This window comes from Streptopelia decaocto, assembly GCF_964273445.1.
Source record: "Streptopelia decaocto genome assembly, chromosome: 2".
Classification (NCBI taxonomy): Eukaryota; Metazoa; Chordata; class Aves; order Columbiformes; family Columbidae; genus Streptopelia; species Streptopelia decaocto.
Window position 1 is genome coordinate 126,368,223 of NC_138655.1, and position 20,708 is coordinate 126,388,930.

Here is a 20,708-nt window from a genome sequence, read left to right on the forward strand (position 1 = left end):
GCGTCACACGCCTCTTGGTCTGGCAGAGATCAGGTGTGGATGTAACTCAGATGTTACCAATCCTTTTGACGCTGGGGACATGGGATGTGTTTTTTTGCATATCTTGTAATATTTGATGAGCAAAAAGTACCAGCTCCAGGAGGCATGTGGTTACTAGGAAACTTCCATGTCCACCTTTTGTTTAAAAGTACATTTCTACACATTATAGGTAAAACAAAAGCCTGAAGATGTGAATGCTGTATACTCTAAAGGGAGACAAGAATTTTTTCTTTTTTTTCCTGCTTTCCCATTACTTCCCTGTAAGATGTTTTGTAAGTTCAGCCTGTGGTTCTTGGTAAACAACTCCCAAAAAATTAAAAATGAGAGGACATGTACTTTCAAGACACACACTTTCAAACTACAATGAGTCATCACCTTCAAAAGTAGGGATAGGATAGAGCACCTTAAAATTACTGAACATGTAGTCTCAGTTCTGTCTGTACTGCCCTAACCCTCTTATACAGAATGTTTTGAGGTGGTGTGATGAGTCTGCTGTGTGGCACCTTCCCTACCTCAGCTGTTATTTAAAATATATAATACTGCTTTAATAATATCTTGGGTAGAAGTAAGATTTAACCAGTATTTGATACTTCACCATTGTGTGTGTCTTCCTGTTTTAACTTAATTTACAGAAAAGTAACATCCCAGCCCACCTTCAGCCCTGAGAATATTGCTCTTTATCCTACTTTTCATAGGGAAAAAGAAGTGTTGATGTTTTCAGTTCAATAGGCAAGCATCACACACACATTTGCATTAAAAAATCTGAGTTCAAAAGCATTAATATAAAAATATGTCAGCCATAGAAAGACAAAATGAAACAGAAATGAAAAGACCTGTCCAAGGCACTCTGTAAAAAGCTGGCACCAGCAACCTGCAAAATGTTCAGTTCCACAGTCTCGTTATCAGGCATGTAGAATGGAAGAAAATAAAAGGAGAAACTTAAGAGTATGTGGAATAAATAGGAGAAAGTATTACTGGCTTTTTAAACTTTTTTTTTTTTTACTTTTCTGATCCAGCCAAGTATTTCAATTTAATTTAATTACTATTTTTGCCCTGGCTAAAATATTATAACAGGATGCTGATCAAGGTAATTCTAGCCTGCAGCAGTAAATTCTGTCCTGGTTTGTCCTGTGTTGCTGAGCAAATCCACCTGGGTCTCTCATGCAGCTATGTTGTAGCTATAGATGAAAAAAGACCCAATTAACAAATTTACAGCAATCTTTGCTACTCTTGGGATAGAGCTGATAGGTAACTTTATCACTGAAATATATGTATATGGAATCTGGCCTTTGAATATATTCTGACCATTTTAATAAAGAAGAAGTGAACAACTGCAGAAGATGTTTGGAGGTCAGTCTAGTCAATTCAGTGCACAAGTACAAAGCCCTGGGAGGCACACTTCCAGTAGCCTCCATTCCCTCTCCAGCATGGACCTCTCCATTGAAGGTTTCTCACAACCATCCCCAATTCTGCACAATGAGACTTCCTGAACCGTCAAGTGTCAAACAGCCTGTTTTCCAGCTTCGTCTCTTAAAAGTGAGCCAGGAAAGCACTGTGGTTTTCCACTGCTAGTGTACAAAAGGAGCGACTGTCATCCCAATGGATTAGCCTCTTGGTGGCTGAGAGGACAAGTCTTGTTTCCAAAATGCACTGGAAGAACGGCAGCACTTTCTAATCAGCTCCCCACCTGGAAGTCAAGAGGACCACATCCCTGTTATTTTCTTACAGCCACTGTCTTCTTCCTGGCTTCCAGTCTCTTCAGTGCTGCTTCTTGCAGGTAGCCCATGAAAGAGGATGCCCACAAAAGGTGTTGTTGTCCTTGGACTGATGTTCATACAGCAGACCCTAGAGCTCCTCAGTCAGCGAGAGGGGAACATGTTAGAAGCTGTGCCAAATATGTCAGCAATTGCTCCAGAAAGGGCCAATATCCAGTGCCAATATTGACCAGTGCCAAAATGGTGTTGTCTTTCCTGCGGGTCAACCCATGAAAGCGCTGTAAGACTTTGGCTCCTACCAGTCCTGCTCAGGCAAACCCGGTTGTGGAAGGTGTACATACCTTCAGTAAATGCAAAGTCAAACCATAACAACTCCTCCATTCTTTAACGCTTACCCATGTCTCTGACTCATGAGGAAGAAAATATTCACCATTCTTTACTGTTGCAAACTTTGCTCACTAATTGCCAAGAACTACAACATAATATCAAATTTAGGTTTTGTTCATTTGAAAAGCATTGGGAAACAGTTGCATTATCCAGTGTAATAAACCTGTCCGTTACTATGGTGTAGCTGGTTGTGCTTACCCTTTCCTCCCCATCTCATTTTGGCTTGCCATTTTGTCCAAACCATTCCCCATCACATACTTATTAAATACTATATGACATGCTATGTTATCCGTACGTGAAGAAACAACACATACTTGCAATGTGCAGAACCCATATTTAACTGCCAGGAAAATAACAAAGCAAGAACAAAAACAAGGCTGGATGGAAGAAAGACCGTGTGGACAGGTCATTACTTACTCTTTAATAAACATCTTGGATTGATTTACACTCCTCTGCCAAAAGCAGATGTGCCACCTTCCATTTAAAGACTCAACACATAGCAGCAGTCATGGTTTCATAGCTGCAAGTATTACATGCCACAGCTCTTTGTATATTGTAACAATGGCTTTATTTGCACAGATGTGAAGAAAGTCAGTGCATAAAAAGAGACTGATTACATGGTGCACAAGATTTTTGGTGGTTTCATAATCAAGTTACATTCCCCATTCTTCCCAGGATGCAATAATACATATTTACAGATTATCACAAGGCATAATTTATTTGCAGGTGTTGCAGATGCTTTGTGTACTTGGCGTTGCACCAAATATTGTTATTTCAATGACATTTTCTAATAGAAAGTTAATAATAAATTAGAACAAGATTCTGTGGAACTTGGTTTTGGAGGCTGTCAAAGCTTGTTAAAATCTGTTGATCACTGGCAGGGATTTTGGCACTAGCATTGTGATTTATGTTTGCCAATCTGTCAGTGAAAGAAATGCAGCTGAAATTCCATTTTTACAGTACTTCTGCTCATAAATCACATGGCCAACATAAAGCAGAGCATGGAAGCCATGGACTTCTGCACTGCTTTGCAAAAGCAGTTTTTTGGGCATGAAGGTCAGCAGCACTTGATGGGAAGTAGAGGAAACATGTCACAGGAATGACAGCTTCTGGATTTACAGCACCACGGTCTCTGGCTAACTCAGAAATGGTGGCTCTCAGGGCTTTAAGGGCAATAGTATGTACTCCATGCCTGAAACCTAGCATCTAACACCGCCTCAGGTAGTTACCAGCTATCATCTAGGAGGGGTGAGACCTTTGATCATCATTAGCTGACCTAGCAATGATATATCTCAAGCACTGTGGGCCACACACATGCCATCACAACCTCTTGCTTCTTGTACTCAACTACTATTAATATCCTTAAGCTGGAGAGGGTGCTATATACCTTGAACCCCCAGTAACCCAACACAGGTAGCTTGAATCCAGCTCTGAACTGGTTGGGACTATTTGTTGACTACTGTCAACATCCTTCCCTAGAAAATCACCCCATGTTGGCCATAAAATCTAACCCACCATTAGAGACAGTGGAATGGGTTCTTAGCTGGCTCTAAATTGCTGTAGCTGCATAGGTTGAAATGGAAATAAGGTGGTTTACTCTTTTGGAGTGGCTGGCCTGGCCTCTTTGGTTTTAAAAATGAAACAAATGAGATAAGGGAAATTGATCCCTTTATGTAATATTAAAAATGTCAGTGGAGTTTGAGGATAAATTCAGCCCTATGGGTGGAGGGTCACAAGAAAGAAATCACCATGGGTTCCCCCAGGGGAGCTCTACCCATAGAGTTTCATCTGTGGTTGAAAATTTACTTCCACAGAACAGGCCATGAAACCATTTGCAAACAGAGTGTCTCTAGAAATTTGGGTGATACTAAAAACACCTACAGTAAAGCCTTTTTTTCCTACCAAGTACTCTTTCCCTGCTGAGCAGCTCTAACAATACCTATTCTATTTCTTTCTGCATATACAGGAGATACACAAACAGCATATGCTTCCCAGAACCATTAAATGCAGGTAGCTTTTAAAAGCCACAATATTCCTATGGGGAGGCTGTGCCCATAACAAGTATTTTTAGTTAAAATGGTGTGTAGGCTAAATGAAAAAGAAAAAGCTTTAAATCCTTCATATATCTCTTGACACACTATTGAGTGACATGCAGTTGCATAGTTGATTGCACCTCTTTCAATGCTATGGTCATCCACATCACCTAAGCTGGAAATTACTTTTTGTTTCCTAAACAGCTCCATATTTCTTTGTGCTTGGTATATTAAATAGCCACTCTTCAGATACCTGCTGAATATTAGGGGTTTGATTTACCAGAAAAGTTAACAGAGAGTACCATATTTGTGAAAACCCTGATGAGAAAATAATATTTAATGATAGCGTGAAGTGCAAATGATTTCACTGTTGCTGGGGTGAGTTAAGACCTGAGTGCAGCTCAAGTTAAGTCACTGCAGGTGTGCAGCTTAATGAGCTGCAGTTGGGGAGCAGGTGAGCATGAACTGAGAGCACAGGGGGCATATCTTGGAGTTCTGCTACAGAAGAACTGGAGTAAATGTGAGATGAATGCTTGAGGTAAGATTACAGTAAATACTATTTTTCTGTGCTTAAATATTTAATATGAGTAAAATACAGGGAAAATTAAAGTATGCTATGTTAATATAACAGGTGTGTGAGCTGGACCTGTTACATCTCTGTATCTCTCAAACAGGACTTATATTCTTTAACTATTTGTTGAGAGGGATGTAACAAATATTATTTTTTGCAAACCTGTTGCTTTTATTTTTTTTCTTTTAAAAATATTTTATACTCATAAGAACTAGCACTGAAGTTATGATGCAGTTCAGCTGTATGTGTGTAAAAGTCAGCTTTCAAGAACAAAGGACTTGGTTCCTTCTTTCCCATACTACCATTGCAGTGCAGCTCATGGTGGGATGGACATTCTCTAAAATGTGGAACATTGTATAGCAATGTATATCTTGGAAGCACTAGTTCAAGAGTTTAAAACAAACCCTGTTCTTTTCTTTACATTTGTTTGGGATAGTTATTATTTCTATAGAGTGAATAAGCTTTGAATGTAAAGTATTAAAAATTAAGCTAAACTGTGTGCCTAAGATGTTCTAGATAAACTAGGTTTACCTCAAAGATGTACATGGGCACTGCCACCGATATCTGTGGGAGCTCTGTGTGTAGTCTATGTATTGAAGAGCAGGATTGAATTTAACAAGAAAGACAGAAACGAAGCCTGCCTGCGTATGTGTATAGAACTTCAATCTGTATGTGTACTATATGTGTGCATATATATGTATGAAAATAGAAATATATAAAACAAAAACCAACCTAGTCTACTGTCACAGATCACACAGGGGGCTGGACTGGAGCCCTCCTGGGGTTCATTCCCACCTGGATTATCCTACCATCCTGTCCTATGTGCTCTATTCAGCAGGTGACTAGCTTCTGGAGATGTTTCCTTTTTTGCACCTCCCCCATTTGTGGTGGTGTGGGGTGTGTTTGTGGTGGTTTTTGTGGGTTTTTATTTTTTTTCTTTTTTTTTGTTGCTGTTGGTGGGGTTTTTTTGTTGTTTTGTTGTGTTTTGTTGTTGTGGTGTTTGGTTTTTTTTTGGTCTTGTGTGTGTGGTGGTTGTTGTTGGGTTGGTTTGTTTGTTTTTTAGCAAGAATAGATGAAAACTTCTTGGCAGCTTAGGAGGCGGGTAGAGGTGGTAGAAAGTACAGGCTGTGGTCAGTTCTGGTTGCCGAACAAGAGACAATAGGACTAGACATGAACGGTGTTATTGATCTGATCACAAGCAAGACAGATTGTTAACAGACAACAACTCACCTTTTAAAACATATGCTTGCAAATATCATCCAGTTTGTAAGGTCATTGAGGCAGGGATTTCTAATGTCATTCACCAGACTCCGGACATGCTTTGAGCTACACAAGAACACAAACTGAGAACGGTGGCTGTTGATGCAGTTCATTTTCTCAGTGTTCGTGACTGAAGTAAAATTTGGCTTATCCTCTCTTACTTAATCACTGCATTCAGTACAAGACAATTGAGATTTTTCACTGACTCCTTTCCCCTTCATGTGAAGTTTTGATTTTTCAAAATTATTATTATTTTATTTCTCTTGGTTTAGGAAGAAAGCTCTCTAGGCATAGATGGGACGCTTGGTTTGTGAAGGTGGTTAGCAGAAGTAGTCCGAGAAGCTAGCTGGCTGGTTAATGCTTGCAGAAATTGAAACAAATGATAAAGCTGTTAGTCATTTGAACAAAGCCTTTGTTCAAGCTTCTTGAGTGCTTCTCAGAAATCATACTCCTGGCATCTGTACGACAGAGCTTGAAAGTGCTTAGAAGACAATTTTGGTAGGAAGAATACTGTTTTTAAAGATGCGTGTCTGGAGATGGCATCCTTTTTTTGAAGAATCTGGTGATTATAGATTTATATTGTGGTGTGGGTACTGGGAACCTAGGCTGTTCCTTTGCTAGTACTAACATTTTTGTCAACACAAGCCTCAAAAGAATAAGCTCATGTGAGTTTTGGGACTTCACACAGTGATTTAGAGGTTTTGTACCAAAAGGGAAAGAGAGGAAAGAAGCTCTTTTGTAGTAGAAATTAAAAAATGGTCCTGCAGGCTTCACAGGATTTTCATGTGTAAAGAAAGTCATCATGCAGAGGAAGAAATCATCGCTAGAATATTCATGGGAGATTTCTGGTTGGGTCAAAGATAGTGAGAATTTGACACTGCCACATCTGAGGCCAAACCCACCAGACCGCAGTCTGGACAAGAGTCACGATCAGCATCTGACTCTGAAACTGGTCTCCTGGATATCTCTAACTATTGAAATGCTTTATCACTTCTGCCTTACTGTAAAGCTTGTTTCCACACAGCTGTCCAGATTAGAGAAAGGCTGATCTACAATCCTGAAGCATACAAGAAGCTGTACACCAAAAGCTGGAAAAGTGGTCTACAATTTTAAGGAGAATTCTGCAAGCCAGAAAGCCAGAAAGTGTGCATGTTCAAGGGGTGCCGTTAGACTTCTGGAAACCATCACTCAGCGGGTATATAAGCAAAAATAACAAGACTTTATAGTGATTTTAATAAAATGCGTGTTATAGCACCTTTCGTCTTCAAAGAATGAACCAAATTTATTGTTGGTATAAACCCACTGGGACCAATGAAGTTGAAGAGCGAGATGCAGTTATCCATTTACTAATCAGGGTCATGATTTCACAGGACTATTATTTTGTATGTTGTCAGTAACTATTACAAAATCTGGAAGGCTGCAGTACAAATTTAGCAGCATAAGGCAAAGTGAATCTTGTGACTGCAGGCTTAATGGCCATCATTAAGTATAATATATATTCATAGCTGTAGCACACTTCTTTTGCCAAGTTTCTGGAAAGATCAGTTAAGTAACTGACTACACAAGTGTAAAATTTATACTTCATCTTACTAATGACTACTTTTATTCCTACTGCATGCAGTATGGAAGTCTGTAGATCATATTACATACAAAACTGCACCTCATTCTCTCTTGTACCTTTTGCACAACATCACTTTTGGTGCATTCCTCGACAGGTTGGAAGCTTTTAAGCCTCAAGTTATGGAAGGTGAAACACTGGCCATCATACAGGCACCCACCACCCCACACACACACAAAAAAAAAAGCAATGCTTTTACTCCTGTTACTAAAGCAAAGGTCTTTGGAAACAAGGGTACAAGCAAGCTTGCCTGTGCATTTCAGTAGGGTATGAAGATAATTTCTTCCATGTTGGCTCAGTCATTTTATGGTGTGGAAAAGGGCACAGGGCCAATAAGTGAGGCTAGCTCTTTGTTTGTTTTCCCCCTGGCCCTACATACTGGAAGTGCAAGCTGATGCATTTTGCTTGGCCCCTGCAAAGGAGTTCAAGGATCCCCTCTTTATCTGAGCAAGCTTTGGCAAAATCTGTCTGCATGTTGCTTTCTTAGTGGGAGCTTTATATAGAACTCCATTCAGATTGTTAATGACTGGCAAACTAATGTGCTGGAATATCTCAGATGTGACAATCTATGTTACACCTCAGATGTGTTCTTTATGAGGGGAAAAATAAAAAGGCAATACTAGCAAATTAAAGAAATAAATTTACATTGCCTGCTTAAAAACAATATGCAGAATCAAAACCATTCAAGTTAGATGTGAAACTTTGTCATTACTACCAGTATTTCAATACTTCGTGGATGGTATTCTTTAAGAGAAATATTACTCTTGTTTCATTTGACTTTAATGAATTCTTGGTGGAACAACTATTGTCCATATAAAAGTAGCTGATAAGTGTGGGGCTGCTTGCAAATACTTTGCAGAGCTCTATCTTAATTACAGAATCGTGCAGTAAGGACAGATTCCAGCCTTATCTTTCAAATTGCCTTCTTGGAGTTTAATGTAAAAAAAATGGGTCAACGTTGTCTAACATGGAAAAAATTATATTCCTACAAATAAATATCAGCTTGCATATATTTCTTAAATGCTTCTAATGCTTTGAGAATTTAACCTACTCTGTAAGTGTAATGCACCAAGATTTTTTTTTGCTATACTGTAATTTGTCTCTGCACTTGGTTAGGCTCTTTAGTTTCTATGAAATGATCATCTGTTCTTGGTGTATAAACATTGCTAAGAGAAGTAACCAGGAAACACATATTGGTATTACGATAACCACAGAGTAAGAGACAAGGAATTCATTTGGAAGCTGTACAAACTACTCTGTTACTTGTTGCTCTGTAAACACTAGGTCATATGCCTTGTGGTACTATCTATGCATGGAAGAAGGTAGAGGGAATTGGCAGACTCCTTGAAAGCTGCGTCAGAAAGATGTGGCTAACGGTGACAGTGCCATGGAAACTGCACAGAGCGTGGATATGAGGAGATGTGGATTCTTCCCCTCATCAGCCGTTGCTGGTGGATCACTTAACTCCATTTATTTCCTACATTTCTGTCTGTTTGGATTTCCACCTTCTCCAGAAAGGACCTGTGTTATGTCAGCTGTTGGTAGAGAATCTCTGCAATGTCGGTCTTACCATAATGGTAGCCGTGTAAAGGCTTACACCAGTTCAGTCTGTGCTGTTGCTGAAAGAGTATCCTCCTAACAGTACAGTACGAGATAGTATAAGATCAAATTATGTTAGTTATACAGAGCTTATAATAAAAATTCCAAGGTCTGTATTGTCACAGGTATTGTTCCTGCAAATGATTAGAGTACTGCAGTTTGGTTCTCTCTCCTTCAGATAGCAATTGGTCCTACAGGACTCTGTCATCCCCGATCTCCAGACAGACTTTTGTACTAGTGTGCTAAAACAAACTGTCCCATGCTATCTTCTGGTTCCACTGAGCTTAAAGCAAATCCACAGATTTCCAGGTTACCTCAGGTGCTCCACACTTCTGGCGTGGTGTGGGAAGATGAGGGACCCATGGTATGTGAGAATTTTGCCATTGTTTCCCAATACTCAGTGTTCAGTGTGGGAAAAAATGTTTGACACAGCTTAAGGCCTGCCTTAAAATCAGAAGAACCTTGATAAGTGGTAATAAATAATGCAGGGTATTTTGTAGTTCTTGATGCATGAGCTGCCCACTAGTCAGTGAGACGTCTTCATAGACTGAGGAATCACAGCCCATGCTTGCAGAGGTTTGTACCCATGACACGTCTGTGTGATTTGTGCTCTGTGTTGAACCTGTGGTAGTGGAAATATGAGACATATTCGCTATTGCTCAATTATTGCCTAGTGCCAAGCAAAGACTGAGGCAGAAGAATGAGTTGGCAACAAATAAGCAGCAGCAAACTTATTTGGTTGGACTTGTTGCCTCAGTTGACGTGAGGTATGTGTCTAGTGACAGGATGACAGGCCAAGTGTCTGAGGCTACAGCTGTGGTGATGTGGTAAATGGGAAATGCAGAGTTTTTTTGTGGAGGCAACTTTAGGCTCACAGAGAGATTCTTTATTAGTATTGACTGGGGGCAATGTGCAAAGTGAGGGGCAAACTGGTTAATCCTAATGAAAACCACCCCACATCCCTAGAGACATTCAAGGCCAGGCTGGCCAGGGCTCTCAGCAACCTGATCTAGTTAAGATGTCCCTGCTCATTGCAAGGGGGTTGGACTAGATGACTTTTGAAGGTCCCTTCCAATCCCAAACTATTCTGTGATTCCTGGTGCTCTCTCAGGATGCTCAGCCCATTATGATGCTCTATATCATTTTTGCCTTCTGCTCCTCATCACTCATCATCCCATGCTGTGTGTGGCTTGTTGTGCTAGGCAGCAACAGTGTTTGGTGTTTTGGTTTATTACTTATTTATTTCCTCTGACCCAGTAGTGACCTGCTTTCTTGTGGTTAATGCAGGTGCATGCACTAGTGGTTGCAGTAGTGGGGAAGGAAGGTGGCCTGTAAAGGGTGGCTTCTCCAAAACCTTGGTGGAGCTGTGATACTGTCAGATGTGGACCCCGCAAGTGCTAATGTATAGGTCAGAGGTGGTAAGCTGGCAATTTGGAGGGTGTTTCTATCTGGGTGTGATGTTATGCTGAAGGATTTCTGTTGTGGGAACATACTCTGTGCATCACTGGGGGCTTTGTCTGCTTTTATACCAGAAAAAATGCACATTTATTCCTTCTGTTTGTACCAACCTCATCTCAGTCTCTCTGTGTGTTTGTGCGGGTTTGTTTGGGGTTTTTGGTTGTGTGTGTGTGGCTTTTTTTTTTTTTTTTTTAATATAAGTCTATGTTGTCCTGATGCTCTTCATAGAGCAGGAAACTATCACCACATCTCTGAGATGTTTTTTGATTGCTCTGAGAATGAATTTGTCTTTACAACAAAGCAACTGGCCCTACATGTTCCGCTCTACTTCTTGTTGTGCAGAATTTGCCAGAAATTTATACTGGAGAATATCCCTGTGTACTTTGCCCTGCAGGGCTCCTCCTCAGGGTTCCTGTGCAGCTGGGAAATGGCTCTCACCGCAGGGCTGCACCCTGGGCCACAGTCCTAGACAGTGGATGTTGCCCAACAGGAGATCTGTCCCTGTTAGATCTTCCTCTTCAGATTCAAAATGTACTTACTCATATGGTGCTTCTTGAGACAAATATCTAACTGACAGTAATTTACAATCCACATTGGTGTGATGCAGAATTCCAGATGTGCTAGAACAACGTAAGGGCCTGTTACACTCAATTAGTCTCTGGGGTGTGAGCTGCTATTGATTATATGATATTCTGGTCTCCCCAGGAACATCGCCAGCGTTGCTGCTGGAGAAAGCGAGTTCATTTGTGCCCTGTTGTACCAAGGTGGCTGGCTGCTGGGCCTGCTGCCTCGTTACCTATATTGCAGAATGAATGGCCTCCTGCCTGATTATCTCACACCTTTTCCGGAACAAGGAAAAACTTTTACATTTTTCCACATACCGAGTTCACTTGCAGTGTGATTTTTTAATTTTATTTTATTATTTTGGTTTTGTATGATCACGGTGTTGTATCTTGTGAAAAAACAGACACTTGGGTCTGTACATATCATGGGTGATATGTACAGAATCATTCCCAGGATACTGAGAGGTCTTGGGGTTCCTCCTCAGTTGCAGGACTTAATTTTGCCTGTTTATATCTCTCAATCCTCAGAAATTCTAACATGAATTTGTAACAGTGCAGACATTCTTGTTTTCAGCCTTCTAGCAAACTAAGCATCATCAGGCAACATCCATTCTCCACTGGTGTCTTTTAATTTAAGCGTATTAAATATGGATCACATTCTCATTCTATAGCTTTTAGAGTAGGCATTTTATTTTGACACTGTTTTCTACCAGCTCCTTAATCGAGGCTAATGGGAATTGCTTGTTAAATTTCTAAATTCAAACTTTATTGCAAATGATTCAAACTCACACTTGCTAAGCTGTAGCCTACTGTCAGACATGATGTTAGTTGTGCCATTTCTAATGAAAATGCTTTTATGTTCTCTGCTGCAATATGGTCATTTTGTTAATGTTTTGCACAAAGGTATAATTCAAGTACACTTTTTTTTCCCCTGCTAATTAAAAAAAATAAAAATAAGAAATCTTTGCTTGTGTTGCTCTTGAAGCAAAGATTGGCTCATTTACCTGAGCTGGTCTCTCCTTTTTGCAAGAAGTTTTGTCACTTTCCTCCAAAAGAAATCTGCTTCGTTTGTGGTCTGTGCTCTGGCTGATTAACTCTCTCTGTAATGAGAGAGTAGGTACAGTGCATCAACCGATTCTTAACAGCATGATCTTCTACATTTACTTGCTAATGACTCACCCAGGCTTAGGCACACACATGCGATTTCTAGTCTTCTAGATCAACCATTCCTAACCACATTTAAGAGATACGCTTACCTCTTTGGGCATGGAGTTCTTACCCTTGTTCCTTTTGCAAGCTTCAGGAGGAAAGCTGAGAAATATAAAATCTGGCTCCTCTGCACTCCTGTGTGCCATGGCAGGGAGCTTTCTAGCTTCTTAGGTAGAGTTTTCTGGTTAAAGCTGGAGGGTCTGAAGACCCACTGCCAAGGATGGAGTGAGGAAGGATTAGAAAGAATGACTATAGTTCAGGTTAAAGTTTTATTATGTCATGTTCTCTGTATGTTCAAGAAAAATATTCTGCACAAAATTGTCTTCAGAAAAAAACATCTTCTGCCATCCCACGAGATTGCAGATCACATCCATGGGACCTCATTTGTTGCCTCTCATTCTCCTGTGGAAGATGCAATTCTTGCAGTCTACTCCAGGGGTTGTGCCAGCAGCTGCTCTTTCTTCACAGATAGTTACTCCTCCTGGAAGATGGTAGCCTTCTATAGCAAAAGGTGTTATACTTTGAATGCAAGCAGTTATCTCTGGTCACTATATTCTCTATTCCTTAAAGACATTAATAGAAACTCTTTCAGTTAGCAATCAGAGCCCTAAATTTAGGACCATGGACAATCTTGGGTTGCAGGGTTCATTCCATGTTTTTGTGTAAGGCTACTACCTAACCAGTTTTGCATATTGACACTCAGTGGGATTTTTGTTTGTTTTTTGATCTTGGCAAAATCTTCCTTATGTTTTACTGTGTTGGGGAATGTGACAGTGATACTTGTTTTAGAAACATGTCTTAAATAGATGGTTTAGACCTGTGCGAGACAATCAGTGAAAATAACCCTGCAGTGAATCCTTAGACCTTAGTAAAAAGCAGCACAGGAAAATGTTTCTCCTGTCTGGAGGTTTCCCTATTACATCATAGGGGTGACGGATCGTCTGGAAGAGGGCAGGCTGCTGAAATGCTGGGATACAACCTGCTTGATTGTCTTTACACAAAACACATCATTAGCTGTATCTAATCTTTGTTGCTGCTGGTCTAAATGGCTCAATGCTTCATCCTACTACAAAGGTCTGCTTTTGCTCAAATGTGGTGTGCCAATTCTTCTTTATTTCAAGGGCAATTTTTCAGGGGTTTGGAGTGCTGTACCTCAGCCTGCTTGGACGTATTCCAGTTTTTAAAAAATCATTCAAGAGTTTAGAATGCCTCAGAAGTACTGTGAGGTTGTGTGGCCAGCTTCTATCCTTTCATATGCAGTTGCTGTAGCTGAAGAGGCTAGGTTTGGCTTCTCCTGCAGAACCGATATGGCTTTAAATTAAAACTTTTCTCCATTTTATTGTAGCTACTGTGCCATTTATCAGATCTGACTCCTCTGTGAATATGGCCATATCTAGTTTTGATGCTTATGTTTCTTCACAGATGAAATGATGCTACTTGGAGACATGCGACTGGGTATTTATCTTATCTGCTGAGTTGCTTAAATTACGGATGTTTAAGTTGTGTAAACCCGCTGCAGTTTGCACAGTTATCAGAAGGCACAATATGAGATGCCAGGGTCTATATAGCTGCAGTATAGCTGTTGTGATGCTTGAGAAGAACTGCAAGATATGATAAGTTAGGTTTATTTTCATGTTTGAAAGGGTGTTTATAGGGATTATGATCTAAAAAAAAAAAAGGCTTAAATGTTTGACATGGAAATTACAAAGTGAAAACTGACAAAAATAAATGGAATTTTGCAGTGCTACATTAACAGAGTTGAAGTAGAGCTGGCTATCACAATTCATATAGAAAATTATATTTCAGATTTTGATCTACCATATAAATCATGAACAGGAAAATAACACTCTTGCATGATGATACAGGATGCTTAGTAGGAGAGCCAGCTGGGGCAGCACAGTACGGCTTGCCTGCTGCTTTAGTCTTTGTTTAAATTGCCTGCCTGTGCTTGTTGTTACCATTCAGAGTAGCTATTTACTGAACTCTTAAAAGATATTTGATATCTCTCCATTTGACAACTGAGAGATACTTGGCATATCTGCTGATGCTTTTTATCTGTGCTCTTATTAATATGTATTTATCTCTTTTTGTTCTGTTTAAGACTGAATTACTTCATCCAAATCCATCATAAATAGATAGTGTTATTGTAGCCACAGTCATCTAGGGTATAAGAGAAACAAGCCTCACCTCCTCCTATAAATTGGAGCTTTCTTATACAATTGTTTAATGGCTTCATTTGCTCCCATCAGAGTTTTGATTATTTTGACAGCTGAAATAGTTTGAGATTGTATTTTTCTGAATAATATAACTCTGATTATTTTGAGAGGGTGTTTTCTTGCACATAAATTAAATCCCATCAGAGCAGCTGTAGTTCTCCTTAAAATGCTAGCTACAGAGCTACATTTTCAATGTTTAATTAGCCTTCCCATGCCATTAACATTTCTTTAATATTCACTCAGAAATACTTGGCTGTTAAAATGTAAAAAAGCTAATGTATACATATAGCTTATTTATATGCATAACTTATTATAAACATGAAAAATGTAGGCTAAATGCCCAGATAATCTTCTTTGACAGCCAGCTTAGCTAGACTGTGGAATTGAGCCTCCTGGCAGGCAGGCTTGAGCAGCAGAAGATACCCTGTGTGGCACAAGGGGCAGAGATGTGGGTTTTCCAAGCTCTGGACTGGGTGATCTGACACTCTCTGGTTGCCTCTGTAGTGTCCTCCCTGCTGAGGACAGTGCTCAGGTGCTTGTTTTAGGACAGGGTCAAGGCTTGCTCTCTACAGGTAACAGGGTGATTTATGCTTTGTCTGACAGTCTCCATCTTATGACTTCAGGGTTGAGAAAAGTATTTGACGAGGGACAAGTAGCAGCCACCACTTTCCTTGGATCCACTTGAAATCAAAAGAGGGTGACTAATGCTAGAGTGGTATTAATATTTAGATATGCCTGCAAGTGGACACCTCTGGAGAATCAGTGGAGAAAACCACTTCCCCCAAAGCTTGATGTAGAGTGCATTGGGGATAACCCTCCCTTGTAAGTAGTTAAGGAGAAGGAAATGGCTGAGCTTTACATTACAACTCCAAATCTGCTGAAAGAGGAAACCTTTCTGACATTTCAGATACTGTCAGGTCTCCTTCTGTAGCTGCTGATGATGTATTATACCTCTTGCTGCCTTCAGCCAGTTACCATCTCCTCTCTCATGGAGTGGTTGAGACTAGAGGAGGGAAATAAATTGGAAATAGTTATCCTTCATTCTTGGCAAGTGAAAGGTATGAGGGCATGCTTGAGACATTTGTTTTTTTTTCTCTCCTTCTGCTGTTCTTTTCCTATTCTAGTTCCTTCCTCTAATAGGAGCTGCAGAGGAAGAAGCATGGGAAAATTCACTGAATTTCTTTCCAAACCAGAAATTAAAGGACATATCACAGTATCACAGTATGTTTGGGATTGGAAGGGACCTCGGAAGATCATCTAGTCCAATCCCCCTGCCGGAGCAGGAACACCTAGGTGAGGTCGCACAGGAACATGTCCAGGCGGGTTTTGAATGTCTCCAGAGAAGGAGACTCCACAACTTCCCTGGGCAGCCTGTTCCAGTGCTCTGTCACCCTTACTGAGAAGAAGTTTCTTCTCAAATTTAAGTGGAACCTCTTGTGTTCCAGCTTGATCCCATTACCCCTTGTCCTATCATTGTTTGCCACCGAGAAGAGCCTGGCTCCATCCCCATGGCACTCACCCTTTATATATTTATAAACATTAATAAGGTCCCCCCTTAGTCTCCTCTTCTCCAAACTAAAGAGACCCAGCTCCCTCAGCCTTTCTTCATAAGGGAGGTGCTCCACTCCCTTAATCATCTTTATTGCCCTACGCTGGACCCTCTCCAGCAGTTCCCTGTCCTTCTTGAACTGAGGGGCCCAGAACTGGACACAATATTCCAGATGTGGTCTCACCAGGGCAGAGTAGAGGGGAAGGAGAACCTCTCTCGATCTACTAACCACCCCCCTTCTAATACACCCCAGGATGCCATTGGCCTTCCTGGCCACAAGGGCCCAGTGCTGGCTCATGGTCATCCTGTTGTCCACCAGGACCCCCAGGTCCCTTTCCCCTACACTGCTCTCTAATATGTAATTTCCCAACCTATACTGGAACCTGGGGTTGTTCCTGCCCAGATGCAGGACTCTACACTTGCCCTTGTTAAATATGAACTGGCAAATAAAAAATAAAAAAAAAAAAAGAGAGATAAAAGAAAAAAAAAAGCCCTTTGTTTCTCACTGCATAAATAGACCAAACATGGTGGCAGGTAGTCAGAATGGCAGCTAAAGTACTTGCAGGCAGATGACTGTAAAGCTATCTGTTTTAGAAGGCAGCTTAATGTAGAGGTAAATTATGCACCATTCATATTGGGCAGGGGCTGAGTGAATCCATATATCTCTGTAAACTCATATTCTGAGAAAAAAGCTTCATCAATTTGGATTCTGGTAAGGTGGCAATTTCACTGCCTTAATTTTGTAACTTTTGGTCTAAGTTCATAACTATTTAACTGTAACACAAGACAAAATGTCAGTTCTGGATCTTTACCTGTTACCCAGCTGCCATGATTAGCATGAGGTACTTTACAATATGCTGAAGGCTTCTATTACTTCACACAAGAAAAATATTCAAAGATCCTATTTATAGCAAAATGGCAAAGTTTTGTCAGCAAAGTGCAAGGCTAATTCGTGTACGTTTAGAGAAACAAGAACAATAAATACTACTAATATGTGAGTTTATTAGTGTAACCTTGGAATGTCTCTCATGATTACATACAATTATTTGCTTCCTTCACTCTGGAGGCAAAACTCTGCAAACGTTCCCACACTACTATTTGACAAGACATAAACATGGCACCCGCAAGGCAGATACAAACTGTTATCCTTGCAGGCTCAAGCTGTACTGAAGCCAAGGCTTGCTGCAGTCTCACTGATATATTTAAATGCCAAGCAGTTGAGAAGAAGAAACTGTTACTTCATCTATCTTTCTGACTGAATGCCCTTGCTTCTCTTACATCTTGTTTATTCATGAGTATTTGGACACATTCTTCAGTGTGGGTTGTGTAGCTGAAATTTTCTTGCCTTGGAGTTTGCCTCCTGTTCATTTAGTTCATTGAATATTGTCTTTGCAATTAAGGCAATGCTGCTTATTACTTTGTTGAGGCCAGCCTGTTTTAAGGAAAATTGTAGGAACTGTATCTAGAGGAACAAGCACAAAGAGATGGGTGGGAAAGGGATGGCAAGAGACTCCACTGAAATTAGGCTCAAAGAACTGGGAAGGGAAAAATAGAGACAAACATTGCTAGAAAGGGGCAGGGTATGGAGGAAAGCCAAAACCAACCTTCTAAAATAGGAGTCTAGAGATGATGGAAAAATATGAATTCCTTTATTAGTACGTAACATACTTGTCGGGCAGTTTCATTCTTGGGTGGTGAGACATGGCTGATTACCAGTTAGAGAATGAAAGGGGGAAATAGGCTGTAATGGCTAAAGTTGCAGAGTAAAGGAGTTTGGCTCTCTTTCTGGTTAGCCCTCTGATAACACTGGGAGGTCTCTGGTTTTCCATCCCTACCCATTACCCAATGTAATTGGAGTGGACCCAGCTGATCAAGCATAGAGGGGACTAACAAGCCTTCTTTTGCTTCAGACTCTTGTGATTCCTTCTCAAATTGTTACCAAATCTTGTAGTCTGTGAGTCTGGATATTTACTCATTGTCTTACATCTAAGATTAATTTAATTCTTATTTCCAGCTATTTTGGAAAACCCATAATACTCTTAAGTAGATAAAATAGTCAAAATACCGTGTGCAATTTCCAGTGTAGTTAGTGGAAGCCTAAAGGCTCAGTATTGAAAAACTATAGGAGTGGTCCAAGAGTGTCAGGCAGACAAGGAATTAAAATACCCAGATTTAATGCATTTCTAAGTTAATTGCCTCCAAAGTTTAAAATTGGCTTACAAGTACACAGGAGTATTTAGCCCCCATTTCTGATACAAGATACTGAGATAAGTTGGCCTCCTGGATGAAGTGAAGGACAGCAGCTGTCCTGCTCTTTCTCTGTGCTCTGTAATCATGCCACAAATATTTAAAAATAACATTAAGTTTAAAAAAAAAACCTGAAGAATGAATTGTACCCATTGACAGGCAGAGATGTCTGCTCCCGTGATCTCTCTCAGCATGCAGAGCTGATGCGTGGTTGTGCTGCAGCGGGGAAGCTGCTTCCTGGGGGAGAAACTGTATTAGCCACAGATCAGCTGACAAGCTGGCCCCTCTCAAGCAAGAGCAAAGTCAAAGGCAGGCAGCAAACTGTTTCAACAGACTGTGTTTTTGCTGAGAAAGGTTTGACCAGATGGACATTGTGGTCCCTTCCAACCCAGTATTCTATGATTCAAACCATGCAGTGGGGCAGGGAGAGACATGGATACCTGTAGCATGTCTTTGTGGCACAGCACAGAGCAAATGGTACCTGTAGCTTTTAAATGTTTTGCACCAGAGCTGGAAGTGCAAGTGCTGATGCATGGCATGAAGATAGTGCCAGGTGACTACAGGAAGTGGAATAGAGCTCTTGGGTAATGCAGATCATAAGGGATGGAAAAATCAGTGAAGTAGCTCCAGTTCTCATTGCCCTGTGCAAACTGACAGATCCCTAACAATGTGCATGTAGGATGGACCCTGTCCTGGCAGGACACCATCCTTTGGTGTCTTTATTGCTGCCACTTTTCACACTTGTCCACATGATGGTGAGTAGCAGGATTTGTCAAAGAAGTGGCCTTGAGCTTTCCCAGGCTGGGCATCAGCCTGGTCTGTGAGGTGGTGCTTGAGCAGAGCAAGGTGGAGAGGGCCAGATCATATTTAGCATGTTAGTATGTTATAATGGTGCTGTCCTTGGCACATCGAATACTATCGTGGTATTTTTATGTTTCTTTCCTGAAATAACTGGATTCTGATTGTGTTTACAAAGAGCTATTCTGAATTTAGGTGGTGTATATTGTAAGTGAAATCCAGCTGAGAGGAAGGATGAATTTTACGCTTAGTTGAAAAGCATACGCTTAACTGTACCCATAGAGAAGCCACAACTTGTCAGCTCTGGAATCATGATAAATTGAGCTGATTACTGCTGGAAAAACAGGTGGGGTTTGTTGTTGTTGTTGTTAACAAAAATGTGAAAACTAAACTTGCCATGAAAACAGCAACAACTGTTACTCTAGTACAGACCAAACAATGCCAAATCAACATCAGCAAGTAGAAAAAAGATAATGAAACGCATATTCAAAAAACAGTCTAATAGAAATGAAAGTTCATGCAACCAATAAAAAGTGTGACTCATCTGTACTACTTCCACCCCAACTGCAGACCGATGTTCCAAAAACCTTTCCCAGAATTAGTATGTGGAGAGTGTTTATAAGCTGAAGTCTGTTTAGAAGTTTAAAACTCAAGAGCAGGCAGCTAGCACACAGAGGGTTTTATTCTTTCATCCTACTTGATGTGTTATCCATAAAAAAGATGACCACTCGGATCAAGCAGTCTATAAATGGTCCATGAAGATTTCTGGCCTGTAACCTGACTGAAGTCATTCTCTCTTTCCGAATGCCATTGGATTCACTGCTGTGTATGGAAAACAATGGCCATGCAGTTTTTGGAACAGACCCTGAAAGGGCTGTTAGTGAGTGACCTGCAATTTTTGAGGAGCTAGGGGAGTTAATTTTTATTTAGTATTATTTAGCATCATTATGCAATTCTTATGTTAGTCATGGAATACTATTTATTTGGATGGCTAAGCCACCAACTGTTACAGTTAAAAAGATACTGATCTCCCTCTTAACACCATGTTTCTAAGATGCTTCTATTGTTCTAATGTGGTGATGTATATAAGGGTTTTCTTTGTTGGAAACAAATATGAAGTATCAGAGGTTAAAAGATATTTGTTTCACTGATTCAGATGATAACAAACGGATACCAAAGACATCGGTCCTAGTGGATCAGTTCATCAATAAGTACTGACAAGCTCTTGTCTACTGGAAGTCCTTCATTTTAATATGAAGTGGACAAATCAAATGATCATTTATTATGAGCAAAATTGTTTTCAATTGGTAAAGCTTCTAGTTTTTCACTTTCTAGAAGGAGGAGAAGTAATGCATCAGTGCAATGGAATGATAACTGCACAGTTGTTCCCCTTTGGGAGCAGTGATACGCAGAAATGAAACTTGGGTCTGGCAAAACTCATTTATG